Source organism: Gavialis gangeticus, unplaced genomic scaffold (assembly GCF_001723915.1).
Source record: "Gavialis gangeticus isolate Ggan-Ray unplaced genomic scaffold, GavGan_comp1, whole genome shotgun sequence".
Taxonomy (NCBI): domain Eukaryota; kingdom Metazoa; phylum Chordata; order Crocodylia; family Gavialidae; genus Gavialis; species Gavialis gangeticus.
Window position 1 is genome coordinate 33,274,686 of NW_017728993.1, and position 13,734 is coordinate 33,288,419.

Below are 13,734 nucleotides of genomic sequence, written 5' to 3' on the forward strand. Positions count from 1 at the left end.
TTAATTTAAGATGTCTATGTGGATGCAACAGGTCAGATTCACCCCTTGTGTAATTCCATTGTTCCTGCTTCTTCACCACTGAATGAGAGAGGGGCCCAATAAAGCCTGAGAGAGGGCATAGTCTGGGGCCCAAGTAAGAACACAAGAAGACAAATGAGGTAGTTTTACACTTGATAGACAAATGTGGGAACAGTGGTCCAACAGAATGCATAGAAAAATTTATATTAAACTGGGTTCTATAACTACTGAATAGGTTTTTGTAGGAATCATTCAATAACTCCACAGAATTAAACAAAGATCATATGACTTCTAGAGAATTATATGTTTAAAAGCTTTTAGGGAAAGATTACCATACTAAAAATACCCTACTAAATCCCACAGGACTTTTGAAAGATGACTATTCACTCTGCATCAAGAATCCCTTCAATTAAAATAATTCTAAACAAAAATGTGGCGGGCTTGCTGGCAGTCCAGAGTGTTAGCTTGAGTCCGAAGGACTTGGGCTCCATTGGTGGAAACAGTTTTGTCTTTCCCCACCAATCAGGCAAAGGGAGGAGGAAGGCAGCCTTGCCTTGACCCAGGGGTGAGGTGAAAGAGAGGATGTGAGAAGGAAATAACCCCTTGGGCTTCCTCATTGGTCTATTCCTAATCTGGGGCAGAGCCTCCAGAGGGAATAAAGGTCCATGTGCTGAGTACACGGGTGGCTTCGATGAGGGACAATGAAGACAAGGGCTGCAAAAGAGCTGGTAGAGCTGACCAGCGGGGTGGAGCCATTGTCCCAGAAGTGCCCTGAAGATGACTCCATTGAGGGAGAAGCAGTGGGTGGCTGCATCCCAGTCACTGTGGGAAGAACGTGGTGACAATGCACAGGACAGTGAATGGAGGGTCTGGAAGATGGACGTGACTTTGGGGGCTGCACAAGGCAGTGCAGGTCCCAACCCTGCATGGGGCAGAAGCCCAGTCCCTTTGGTGCACTGAGCAGAGCATGGGGCTTGGTAAGCTGAAGGGATGCCTTGACTGCATGAGGCAGCATGAATCCCCAACCCTGTACAAAGCAGAAGCCCTCGGTGCACAGGTCAGCGCACAGGGCTGGCGGCGCTGTATGTGCCGTGGCACTGCACAAGGCAGCGTGGGTCCCCAGTCTTGCACAAGGAGGAGCCCTCAGTGCATAGTCAGTGCACAGGGCTGGTGAGGGTCTGGAGAGCAGATGGAACCTCAGCGGTTGCATGAAGCAACCTGGGTTCCCACCCATGCGAGTAGCAGGGGTACCATGGTACACGGATCAGTGCATTGAGCCAAGGCAGACTGAAGGGACTCTGTGGCTCCATGAGGCAGGGTGGGCCTGCCTCCCTGTGGGAGGCAGAGACCAGTAGGCCCTAGCAGCTGCACAAGGCACCTGAGACCTTTCCACTGTGAGCAGCAGCTGGGTGAAGTCATGGGTCCCCAGCAAGGCAGGAGTTTTGACCAGCCCACCCAGAAAGATGAGCGAAATTCCACCAGAGAGCCAAGATGCCATGAGTGCCCAGGTAGGGGATCGGGGTCCCCATATGGAGAGAAATAAAGGTTTCCACAAGGGAGGAGTGCCCCCTGTATTCAGGGGAGGTTTGTGTCCCCAGAGTCCAGCCAGTCCAGGGGGCCAGGGGTGATTAACATAGTCCCTTAGGGGATCATCTGTTTTCCCCTTGGTATTACTCCTCCATGCGGGGTGATTACTATACCATTGTTGATTTTGGATTGTAACTGTTAAGGTTTATGTAAATGGTTAAGGCTGCCCTGGGTCCCTATGTATATATGTGGGGTGGGCCATAAACTGTATATTTTACTGTGAAGTTATTTAATTCGATATGGTATTGTAAGATGTTCATGTATTGCCTTGTTTTATCTATTAATTGTTGAGCTGCTGAAATGATGTAGAGAGTCTTGTGATTATCACTTTGGATTCAAGAGGTTGCTATGCCTGGGTGTGGGTTTGTATTGCTGTAACATTATTCATGTATGTTCTAACCCTTGTTTATTTATTGTTGAGTTGTATTTAGTGAGCCACTGTTTAACCTGGTGCCACTCTTATTTTTTCCCTTGCCTGCGGCCCATGAGACCCTAACAAGAAGACCCCTAGGAGCCCAGGCTTACTTGAATAAAGCACCTCTGTTTGTTATATCCACTTATTCCTGCCCATGCATATGAGTAACAAGACTTACCTGCCTTAGGTGGTATACACTTATATATAGTTCTAGGATATAACTGTGTATATGCTTGATAAGTTCGATGGGTCCTGTAAATAAAGTTCTGTAAATAGTTAAATTTTACTGAGTGACCACAGTCTCTGCTCTGTGAGCAGAATTGGCCTAGGCCTAAGCCAAGCAGCTACACTGTCATGGCACACCCCCCTCAAACATCTCTTCAATTGAAGTGGGGGTACCAACTGAGTACCACCCGGGTTACACAAATATTTAGTGTAGAAATATGAAATAATAGAACACAAGTGGTACCTTTCAGGCAATGAGAGAAAGAAGAATGATGTGTGTAAGATAACAACTGCCATCCAATCATAGCCAGCTAACCAATAAAACCACTGGCTACATAAGACCATAAAAGCAAACTATACAAATAGAAACAACTTATGACATTGATCCATAGCACCACTGCAATAAAGGGAACCTTTGTCTGAGTGACACTTCAGGACTTGTAATAAAAATTAGAAGCTCAATACCACTATCTCAGGCTACATCAATCTTTGCTCAAAATGACTGTTTGTGTTTTCAAATCATAACCATGCAACTCACAAAATTATTACACAAAATTATTATTACTCACAACTCAATAAAAGATACATATGGGTTCCCCCCCCCCCCCCTGTTTTTCAGTTAAATTCATCCTTGAAATTAATCCTAGATATGATTTTCTAAGGAGTACAGAGGGAATTTCTAGGATTTTCCCCTGGAGTGCTCAAAAAGATGATGTCACGCCCACTCTGAATTAAGAGATCTGGACATTGTACTCTCTCTAGACTTCAATAAGGTTACTCCAAAAGTCAATCAAAACAGAATTGCAAGCACCAAAAGGGGCTTCCTTCCCCACTAACTCAAGTTCTCCCCAGCTCATACCATAAATTGTTAGGAACCTAGCTGAAGTATCTCAGCTGGCTCTAGATCATCTTCACAATCTGCTGTCAGATAGTAAGTGATGTTTTAGAAGACAGTATTTTCTTGGAAATTTTCCTCTTCCACTTTCCTCTAATAGTACCTGAGCCTTCCTTCTGCACCATGCTGTTTTCTCTCCTCAGTCTCTCTTCTACTTCCACATTCCTTTGCTTACCCCCGGCACCTTTCTTCCCTGTGTTCTTTGGTGTCCTGTTTTGCTTCACAGAGGGAAGCATGGATTCAGTTCAGTTAGAACCAGCAAGAAAGTATGCCTGTAATTACCAGAGATAGCCTCATTTCACCTGCAAAGACTACAGATTTGGTAATCATTTTAACTGAGGACTGCCTGAAAGACTTAAGCCATTTTTAGTAAACTCTAAAGTCACAGGTGGGGAGTCTTGAGGAAGAAGTTTACTTTTTAAAATTAATTTCAGAGCATTCAGGGCCCCCTTCTGTTCTCTTGACTCAGATAAGCTGATACCTTCAACTATCCCTCAATTTACTAGCAGATACTTTACTGCTGATGGCTTTTGTGCAATACCAATTTTCCTTATCCCGTCCAGAAAAAAACGTAACTCATATGAGTCTTTTGAAGGTGATAACTCTCAATAAATTTAAAAACAAATCACAGAATAAATACCAGTAGGTGTTCAGTTCATTATAATAACAAACCACCTCATATTCAAAGAAAAATAAAATGAATTCTTGATCTTGTCCTCCCTTATTCTTTTTAGGTAGAATATTTACCTTAATTCTTTTAAATTCCATCTTCTCTATGGACTAACTTTACTTTCACAAATATTCTGAGAATTCTTTCATGTGGGAAATCCTTTTGCTTGCTACTGCTGGTTTATTCTCCCCTTTCCTCCCTAGAGAATTTTATACTATAGTCGGGTGGGGGTTTGCACTTTTTGTCTTCTACCTTGTTATATTCTTTGTAAGATTTTGCCTAAGATTTATTTTTCTTTCTTATCCATGTCTTTTCATCCAACTTCAAGCCTAAAATGAATGGGCTGAAGCTGAATTTAAGAGTTGCAGGGAAAAAGGGAAGGACCAGCACAGTTCCAAAAGGCACAGGAGAAGAAGAGTAGTTCACAGTCATTCAGCTCTCAGCACAGCCACAGCCTTTCTGTGTAACCTCTGGCAAGTCTTACGGGCAGATTTTAGATATTTAAGTACAAACCTGTGACCCAAACCCCCTCATTCAACTGTAGCTTAGCACTGGTGCCTATAGGCACTTCCTTGTTTGAAATTCTTGAGATGCCTAAAGTTTTTCTTCCGATCATATAGAGAGGTATCTCTGTCTTGGCAGGTCTGAGCAGCTGCATCTGACTAGCTAGGCCTAACCCCAATCAGAACCCAAAATTAGGCTATTTCTCTACATAAATTAAAACAATCGGTAAAATGCAAAGTAACCGTTTTGAAAACAGCGCTTGGAACCCAAGTCAGCCCAGTCCCAATGGAAAGATTTAAACACTAGGCTACAGGTATGTTGCCTCTTGCCAAGTGAATTTTAAATTCATTTTTGAACTCAAGAGGGGGATGTCCGTCTATCCGTCTGTCCTCCCAGAATATCCTAAAGTCTACTAGTTAGGGCACACACCTGGGAGGTGGGAAATTTAGTTCTGAATTCCCTCAGGCTGAGGAGAGAATAAAGCACGATGCTCTTATACCCTGGGCAAGTGTTTTGTATAAAGTAAAATATAGTTTTTGGATCCTGATCATGGGGTCTGAGGTTGGTGCAGTGGCTCAGACCTTCCAAGACTGAAATACTTCTCGGTATGACCAGCAGTACTATGTTAGGCACCTCAAGGTAATGTTCTCACCAGGGATTCTGGTTTTCCCTGATAAAAAAAATTGCAAATTATCTGATAAAACCCCCCAAATCCATGGTTAAAATTAAAGGAACTCCCATCCCCCTCCCCCTCAGCCCTACTCACCCCTCACTTCCCCACAGCCCCTCCCACCCTGCTCATGCCCCTCACTCTCTCCACAACAGCCTCCCAGCCCAACTGGTGCCCCTCACTGGTGGCTGGTGCCTCGCAGCCCCCCCAGCCCTTCTGGTACCCCTCGCCCGCACCCACAGCTCCTGCTCCCCCAGCCCCGCTGGAGGGGGCCCCCAGGTGCCAAGGCTATGGGGCCAGGAACCCAGGTCCACAGCCTCCTGCCCCCAACAGAAGGCAGCAGAAGGAGCACAGAGCCGGTTCTCCCACTACTGTTGCCTGCTGCAGACTCGGGCAGGAGCAGGGCTGGTGCCTGGTGGCAGTGAACACTCCCAGGAGGCAGGCGGACCCACACCTCCCAAATCTGTGGGGGTGGGGGCAGGGCGGGTGTGCACTGTGTGTGGTTTCCCTGAAAGAGTGATAGCACACCGCTCTGGGTCCATGCACCACTGGCCAGGCAGGCACTCCTGCAGGAAGCTGACTGGGGGCTGAGGGAGTGGGGAGGTGTTGGGGAAAGCCCTACGTGGAGTGTCTGCCTGGCCTGTAGTGCACAGACATGGAGCGGCATGATATTGGTCCTTCAGGGAAGCTGCACAGGAAAGCACGGAGTAAAAAGAACCACTCAGATTCTTTTTACTTCAACTGTCCTTAGACTGACCAATAGCAGTATAAGCCTTGCATTCCTTTGATAAAGTTAATTCACAGGGTCTTTCTACTTCAAGGCTTTGCTAAATTTACTAGGCCTTACTTTATACAAGGCCTTACTACATCTTAAACTTGAATTAGGTTCTTAGCAACAACATACAGCTTAATATCTAAACAAATACAGAAAAACGCTTGGTCTAATCGTCATAGAGCCTTCAGCAAGCACCTTTATCACACAGACATACTTTTCAGCTGTCACACCCAGATCCCTGGCCTCATAGACCTGGCAGCTGGGGGTCTCCTCCAGCAGGGCTGCAGGGGTTGTGTGTGGTGAGTGAGGGGCAGTGGCAGGGCCTTGGGGCTGTAGGTAGGAAATGGGGGGCACTGGCAGGGCCAGAGGGCTGTGGGTTGGGAGTGAAGGGCAATGGCATGGGCAGGGCCCTGGCATATTAGGGCTGCTCAGCACCACAAAGCAGTGGGTGGGGGTACCAGCTGCAGCTGAATATGCATCCTGGTGAGTGAAGGGGGCAGGGATAGCTCTATTTTCCATGATAAAAAACCCAAAATCAAACTCCAACATTTATAAGTATGTAGAATTTATTTTATTATTATAGTGATTGAGGTACTGGCAGGCTTAAAAATTGCTTTAAAATTGTAAATATATCAAGAAAACATTATGTTCAATTGATACCTATATAGATATAGTTACATTTTATTTTAAACATGGAAAAATGCAGATTTGGGGTTTTTAAATCAGAGAATTTGTGATTTTAAAACAGAGAAAACCAGGATCCCTGGTTATCACCTTATGCCACTAGACACCTCAAAGAAGGAGGTACCTATAGGTACTTCCAGGGTAACGGTGCAGCTGAGGGTTTTCAGATCAGTTTTGTATCGGTCTAAAACCTGCCCATGTGACTTGCCAGAGGTCACAGAGAGGCAACTCCTTGTAGCTGTGAGTACACCTGAAAGTGTTTCTCACACTAGCCTTGGCTCCTCTAAGCTAAGTGTGCTGCCTATAGATGGGTCTCTACTCAGTGTGCTGCCTGTTTTGGATCCCACTGTGACATGCCAAAAGGCATACCTATCTTGGCCCGGTATAACACCAGAAAGCACCATCTGGAGATATGCTGTTTTTTTTTCTGTGGGCACTAGCTATGAAACTGGAAGTAGGACAGTTAGCTCAATGCAGTGTTGTGTGCATGCCAATAAACACTGCCTCTCAAGGGCATACTCAGGACTTATTAGGATACCCTATATTGGGGCTTTTATTGTATAGGGACGCAGAACCTGTTTCAGGATTCTGGATTTGACTTTGGAGGTGACACTCTCAAAAATTAGGCACCTAAATTTAAATATTGCAACTTCTAAGATCTCTTTTGGATGTTGCCTTTATTCACTATGTACCATATACATCATCCTTTCAACAGCACCCCCAGGAATAAACACACCCTTCCACTTACTATTGCTCCACATGTCCCAATTCTAGAAATGAGGTAATGAAGCTGCTCTCAGGCTACTCTTCCCACCTCCTTCCCAATATCTCCCAGCTTTCTCCAATGCTGAAGACAGAGATTTTAAAAACAACAGCAGGGGACACCTTCATGGTCTCATTTCTGGGACTAGTCCATGAACAGAGCATGCTTCAGAGTAGTGCAGGAGCACAGCTGAAGCAGTACAGACATACTGCCTATGCCTCAAATCTCTATCTACAGAATAAGGAAAGAGTACTTCCTTATTTCACAGGGGTGTTGTGGTGAGAGATATGTTAAAACATAGTGGGTGCTCAAACAGGGTGATGGGAGTCTATATAAATAACCCAGATATCTCAAACTTCAACAGGCAAAGTCAAAACAACTTATCAAAATAACTTAATCAAAATTAAAACTGCTCCCAAGTCTAGATCCCAATTCCTGAACTTTGGGAGTATCCAAAATTCAGTCCCTCATCCAAACTCTCCTAATTTAGCATTGGACCAAAACAAAGGCTATGGTGTGGATCATGTCCCAAACTATCAAATTTGAAATTTCAAACTGCATTCCATTGTTTAGTTCCATGTCTGCACCAAATCTTTTGAAACTTGCCTATCACTAGTTATCAAGTGCATTTTCAAATTTTCTATTTGTGTTCAAATATGAATACATTTTGCTGGAGGTTTGTCATAACAAAATGCAGCTGTCAGAATTTTCCTTACCAAGAAAGGTCACAATGCAAAATATTTGCATGAATATTAAATTCCTTATCATGTGAAATGGGGAGAAAAGTCTTTGTCAATGCTACATCCTTAGAAAACACTGAAATGGCGAGAAATTCGTGTAAGAAAATTTATTTAACTATTTGATAGTATGTAAGCAATAGTTTAAAGCCTCATATTTCACCATAACAGACTAGGTAGAGGTAAATTGCAACACATCCATGGAGCTTTGCATGGCAGTACACAGATCTGGGCAACAAAGATTACAGTGTTTTGCTGGTGTTTAAAAAAGAACAACTACAGTCAGTTTCTCATTAGAGACAACTAGCCAAGCTATACCCTTTGTAGTGGCTCCATGATCAGAGTCTTAGATGGCATTTGAATACAATTCTGTGCGCTTTTGAAGTATGCGCAATTTTGTATTCTAAGTCAAAACATCTCATCCAGGGAGACAAAAAAAGTAACCTGTTGTGCACTAGCCCATCAGAGGTTCAAGAGATGATAAACAATCTTTTACAGCAAGCTTTGTATCTGTGAACATTTTGGTAGTCTGGTTTCTATCTGCTTCTCTTTGGTTGCATCTACATGAGACATTTTACTGCAGAGCTCACTAATTAGCTCTCCAGTAAAGCATTACCATTTACATATGCAGCGTTATTAGGCTGCAGTAAACTAACTCTGCTGCAAGATAGCACTGCCCAGCATAGGATAGTACTGCCCAACACAAGTACTATCCTACAGTGGAGTAGTTACAAGTGATGAAACACATGTAGACAGTGACAGGGCTGGCTGGGGCATGAGGGTGCTACAGTACAGGGGCTGCCTGCCACCTAGCCCCATGCTGGAGCACCCTTTTGCTCTAGCTAGCCCCTCTACAGCACACTTAGCCAGGGGGGAGCATCTCCACGCTGGTAGGCTGACCCCTGTCCCCAGTGGTGATACGTAGGGGGTGCATGTGCACCCCCTGAGAGTGCTGGTGCAACCCCTGTCAGCCAGCATACCCAGGCAGGGTGGGGCAGGTGAAAGTGCTGGTCCCCCGCCCTGAGAGCACTGGCTAGGGAGTGGGGGCTCTCCTGGAAGTGTCAGCAGCAAACCAGGAAGTGCCAATGATGTGCTGCTGCCACTTGTGGGTTGGTGTGATCAGCCATGGAGGAACCCCCTCCCCCCACCCCCCGTCAGTGGGATTAGCCTAGGGGGGACCCCCTGTCAATGACTGGCCACTGGGGTCATGACAGTTATGGTGCACCCTGACTCAGGAGGCAACAATCCTCCACCAGCTGGGGCTCTGCTGCCCTGGTTCAATATGCTGCAATCTCAGACACTCATGTAAACACTGCAGCTGGGAGCAATAAGCTCCAATATGAACTATGCCAGAGTTTATTGTGTCATATTCATATCACGTGTAGACACATCCTCTGCCACTCTTTATTTTAATGAGCATTCACAGACTCTCCAATTTTATTTTATTTTTCCCAGAAAGTAGAAGAGGTAGTAACCCCTTCAAACTAAGAATGTTTAGGTATCATCTGAATGAAAAGACATCATTGGCTGGAAAGAACATAACCAAAAGTTACACAACACACAGAAATTTAAGAATACGAATGGCAGCAACTCATCAAACTTTAATAAAATAATTTAATATTAGAGTACAGCAAATCAATCTCAGCCAGCCATTTATTCAACAAACTTAGATTCGTTCCCTGCTTGGATAATCTCTGGCAACAGACCTTGTTTTTGAAAACTTATTCATATTTTCTCAATGAATTTTTGATTTTCATCATTTTACTATGTGTATGAATCCAAAAAAAGCTTACTAAGAGTTTTCAATATTCAATATGCAAAGTCATGAGTGGTCAAAATTCAAGTAGTATCATTTCTGTTTCCTGATTGAATTAGCTATAATTTTTGTAACTTGGAAGAGAGCTTCAAGAAACCACTCATCTATCAAAGAGAGAGTGGAGGGTTGGGAGATACAGATAAACAGGTTTATGGAATTTTAGATAATATTAAACCTTGCCCTTTTGGGCAATATAGATTTTGCTTCTGGCATCATAAGTTGGGCTATCATTAAATTTGCTGGTAAGGGGCAGGGTTCACATTTATTTCCCCTCAAGTTTCCCAGAAGCAACTGCATAGGGTCACAGTTGTGAAGTTTATAGGCAGATCTTCATTTGGATCATTTAATTGCTTATTTGGTAGACCTGTAGAGAGAAGTTTTGGAAACCCTGTATTTCTTCTCTACTTAGAATGGCCCATCCCATTTAAAATATATCACACACATGGCATGGAATTTTTTGTCTTTAGCACAAACGAACTGAGTAGGGGTAACAGTTATGAGGATGTGAAAGATTTTTGTCTGGCTTGTTTAACTGATTCTTTGCCAAACCTCTGAGGGAATCTGTCTTTCTGGCATACAACTCAGTGTCTCATCCAAAAAAAAATTAATTCCAGTGTATCTAAGCTTACATATAAATTTAAAATCCATGTTTAATGAACATTTTCTACAGAGGGGCCTTGATCATTATGCAGCCTTTTGCAAGGATGACACTGGAGGGGTGGCAGACAGCCAATCTTTTACCTGTGGTGGTAAAACCCATGAGCCTCATATTATCTCTGTTAGAACTTGACTATTTGCTCCAGTGCATCTGATTGCCAGTTTCTTTTTACCCCATTATGGCCAACATAAACAATTTCCTTAATTGGAAAACTGAGTGACAGAAATAACACATACATATGCTGACAACATTTATGTTAAAATCTAAATCTTTTAGCAATCTGTTGTCAGTGCAAGTATAATACCTTTCAGTATAAAGCATTGGTTATACAGAATCAAAACCCAGAGCTCTTTAGTCCCATCCTTTCTGTAAAGCAAACAGTAAGGGGAATCTTGAGCTCAGTACTGATCCACAAGGCTAGGGACAGAAATTACACCTAAACTGATATAAATGATTGGAAACCAGTTCAAACCTGTAACACAACAGAAGTTCAGTGCATATAAATTGCTTTCAAAATGGCCCAAACCAGTTTAAGATAAACCTGGATGGAGGTAGTATCAGGCTTAACTGATTTAGATTAAATCAGTTCATTGAATTTCTGCCCTAGATTCCCTCCAGATTCAAGTTAACTTACAGTCCCCCAGTATCCCAGGATGCTTTGCACCACTTCCATAAGCCCCACCTTGCAGGTTAGGCATAGCCAAAGCTGTCTGCTCCAGCTGAGCAGGGAATCATGTTCTAGCACCCCACCAGCTTCTGGCCTAGGCCACTGCAGGCATGTGGCTGCATTTCTGGAATCAAAGGTAAATCTCTGTTCAGTTGCTTATTGATTCAATCTATGCAGCTTAGATTAACCTGCAAAGATTAAATTGATTCAGCCTTGGGCTTTTTGACTGTCTGTACTTAACCCAGGAGTAAGGATGAGCAAAATACAGCCTGCGGGCTGAATCTGGCCTGCCAACTGATTGTATCTGGGCCATGGATTGGCGGCTGCACAGTCATAGGATCTGGCCCGTAGAGAGCTGGTGGTTCCGGTTGCTGCATCATGCTGGGTTGGCAGGTATGTCCCAGCCCCGTCCACAACTTACACCAGCTCCTAGAAGCAGTGTTGGGTGCATGCTGGCATCAGCTGTGGACTGTGCCTGCAGGTTCCCACTGGGGATTGGGGTGACTGCCTGGGACTACAGCTGACATGCTGATGCAGCAGTGTCACCTGTGGACCCAGGAACATACCCCAATTCATAGCTTTCATAGACATTTGGGCTGGAAGGGACCCTGGAGGATCATCGAGTCCAGCCCCCTGCCCCAGGGTCAGGAAGTCAGCAGGGATCATAGGATCCCTGCAAGATAAGCATCCTAATGTGTCTGGAAGGCATTCAAAGTGGGTGCTTGAACCGCCTCTGGCGGCAGTCTATTCCAAACCTTGGGGGCTCAGACAGTAAAGAAGTTCTTTCTTATGTCCAGCCTGAAATGGTCATGGAGGAGTTTGTGACCATTCGATCTTGTCATCCTTTGGGGCGCGCTGGTGAACAGACGCTCCCCCAGATCCTGATGAGCACCCCTGATAAACTTATAGGTGGCCATCAGATCGCCCCTGAGCCTGCACTTTTCCAGGCTGAAGAGCCCCATGGCTCTCAGCCTCTCATCATAAGGTCTGTTTTCCTGACCTCTGATCATGCACATGGCTCTCCTCTGCATCCTCTCAAGCTTCTCCACATCCTTTTTGAATTGTGGAGCCCAAAACTGGATGCAGTACTCCAGCTGCAGCCTCACCAAGGCCAAGTACAATGGGAGAATGACGTCCCGGGATTTGCTTGAGAAGCATCTATGGATGCAAGCCAGTGTTTTGCTCACTTTACTAGCCACAGCAACACACTGAAGGCTCATGTTCATCTTGTGGTCAACCAGACACCCAAGTCCCTTTCATCTGTAGTGCTAACCAGTGTAGCACTACCGAGTTTATAAGCATGCTGCAGGTTTTTCCTCCCAAGGTGGAGAACCTTGCATTTTTCGGTGTTGAACGCCATCAAGTTCTTGTCTGCCCATTTCATGAGCCTGTCAAGATACACCTGGATCACCCTCCTGTCCTCAGGTGTGGATGCTTTACCCCAGAGTTTGGTGTCATAGGCAAACTTGGCCAGTCCATTTCTGACACCAATGTCCACATCATTGATGAAGATGTTAAACAGTATAGGCCCTAGAACAGAGCCTTAAGGGACCCCACAGGTAACAGGCACCAAGACGATTGGCTCCGATTGACCACCACCCTCTGGGTCCTACCGCAGAGCCAATTTCCCAGCCAGCGGATCATGGTGAGATTGAGGCCGCAGTTAAGGTTACCAAGGGATAGCTGCCATCTGTGTCTACAACTGATGCAAGCACCCACCCAGTGCTGCTTCTAGCACATGGGCTGGGAGCTGGTGTAAGCTGCAGGGCCATGCTGTACATGTGGGATGGTTGCAGGGGGCAAGGGAGAGGGGGAGAAATGGCAGGGAATGGGAAACAGAGAGGCAGCCCTGGCCACGATGAGCAGCCAGGCAAGCATGACATGGCAGCAGGTGCACTTGCCACTTCTGGAGTCTTTTTGGCTGCAGCTACCTAGAGCCGGCACTGGGACTGTCCTGAGGCTCCTCCCTGCTGCCACCACCCTGCTCCACGTTGAGGCTGCCCTGGACCCTCAGGGTGGTGGCAGCAGTGACAGTGGGGAGGAGCCCCAGGGCAGCCCTGATGTGGAATCTGGGCTACAGCCAGAAGGGCCCTGTAAGCAGCAAGCACACCTGCTGCTAGGTTGTTTTTGCCTGGCGCCCATCCCTAAAGTATGGTCCCACAGCTTGCACTAGCTCCTGGCCCACGTGCCAGAAGCAATGCTGGCATCAGCTACAGATCCATGTGGCAGCTTCTCCATGGGGATCAGGGCATCTGCTCAAGCCCCTCCTTGGGGAAGAAGGCTTAGTCGGAGGCTGAAGCTGGTGCCTCAGGCCTCCCACAGACCTAGGGAGGTTTGGGGAGCCGTTGTAGGGGGAAGAGGTAGGGAGGGAGCCACTGACTCAGCCAAAACTCCCTATATGGCCCACGGGACCAAATAATTGCCCATCCCTGTGCAAGAGTGTAACTCCCAAATGAGAGGCTGAAAATGCATCTCCAGTGGACACTTTCAGCCCTAAGTTTGATGACTGGGCAATAGTGATCATCGCTTGCTGGAATTCGCCATCCAGCGTAGGGTGTCAAGGGCCCGCAGCAAGGCGGTAGCCCTAGACTTCAGGAGGGCCAACTTTGTTGAGATGAGGAGATTAGTGGGAGAGGCACTGGGGTCCTTG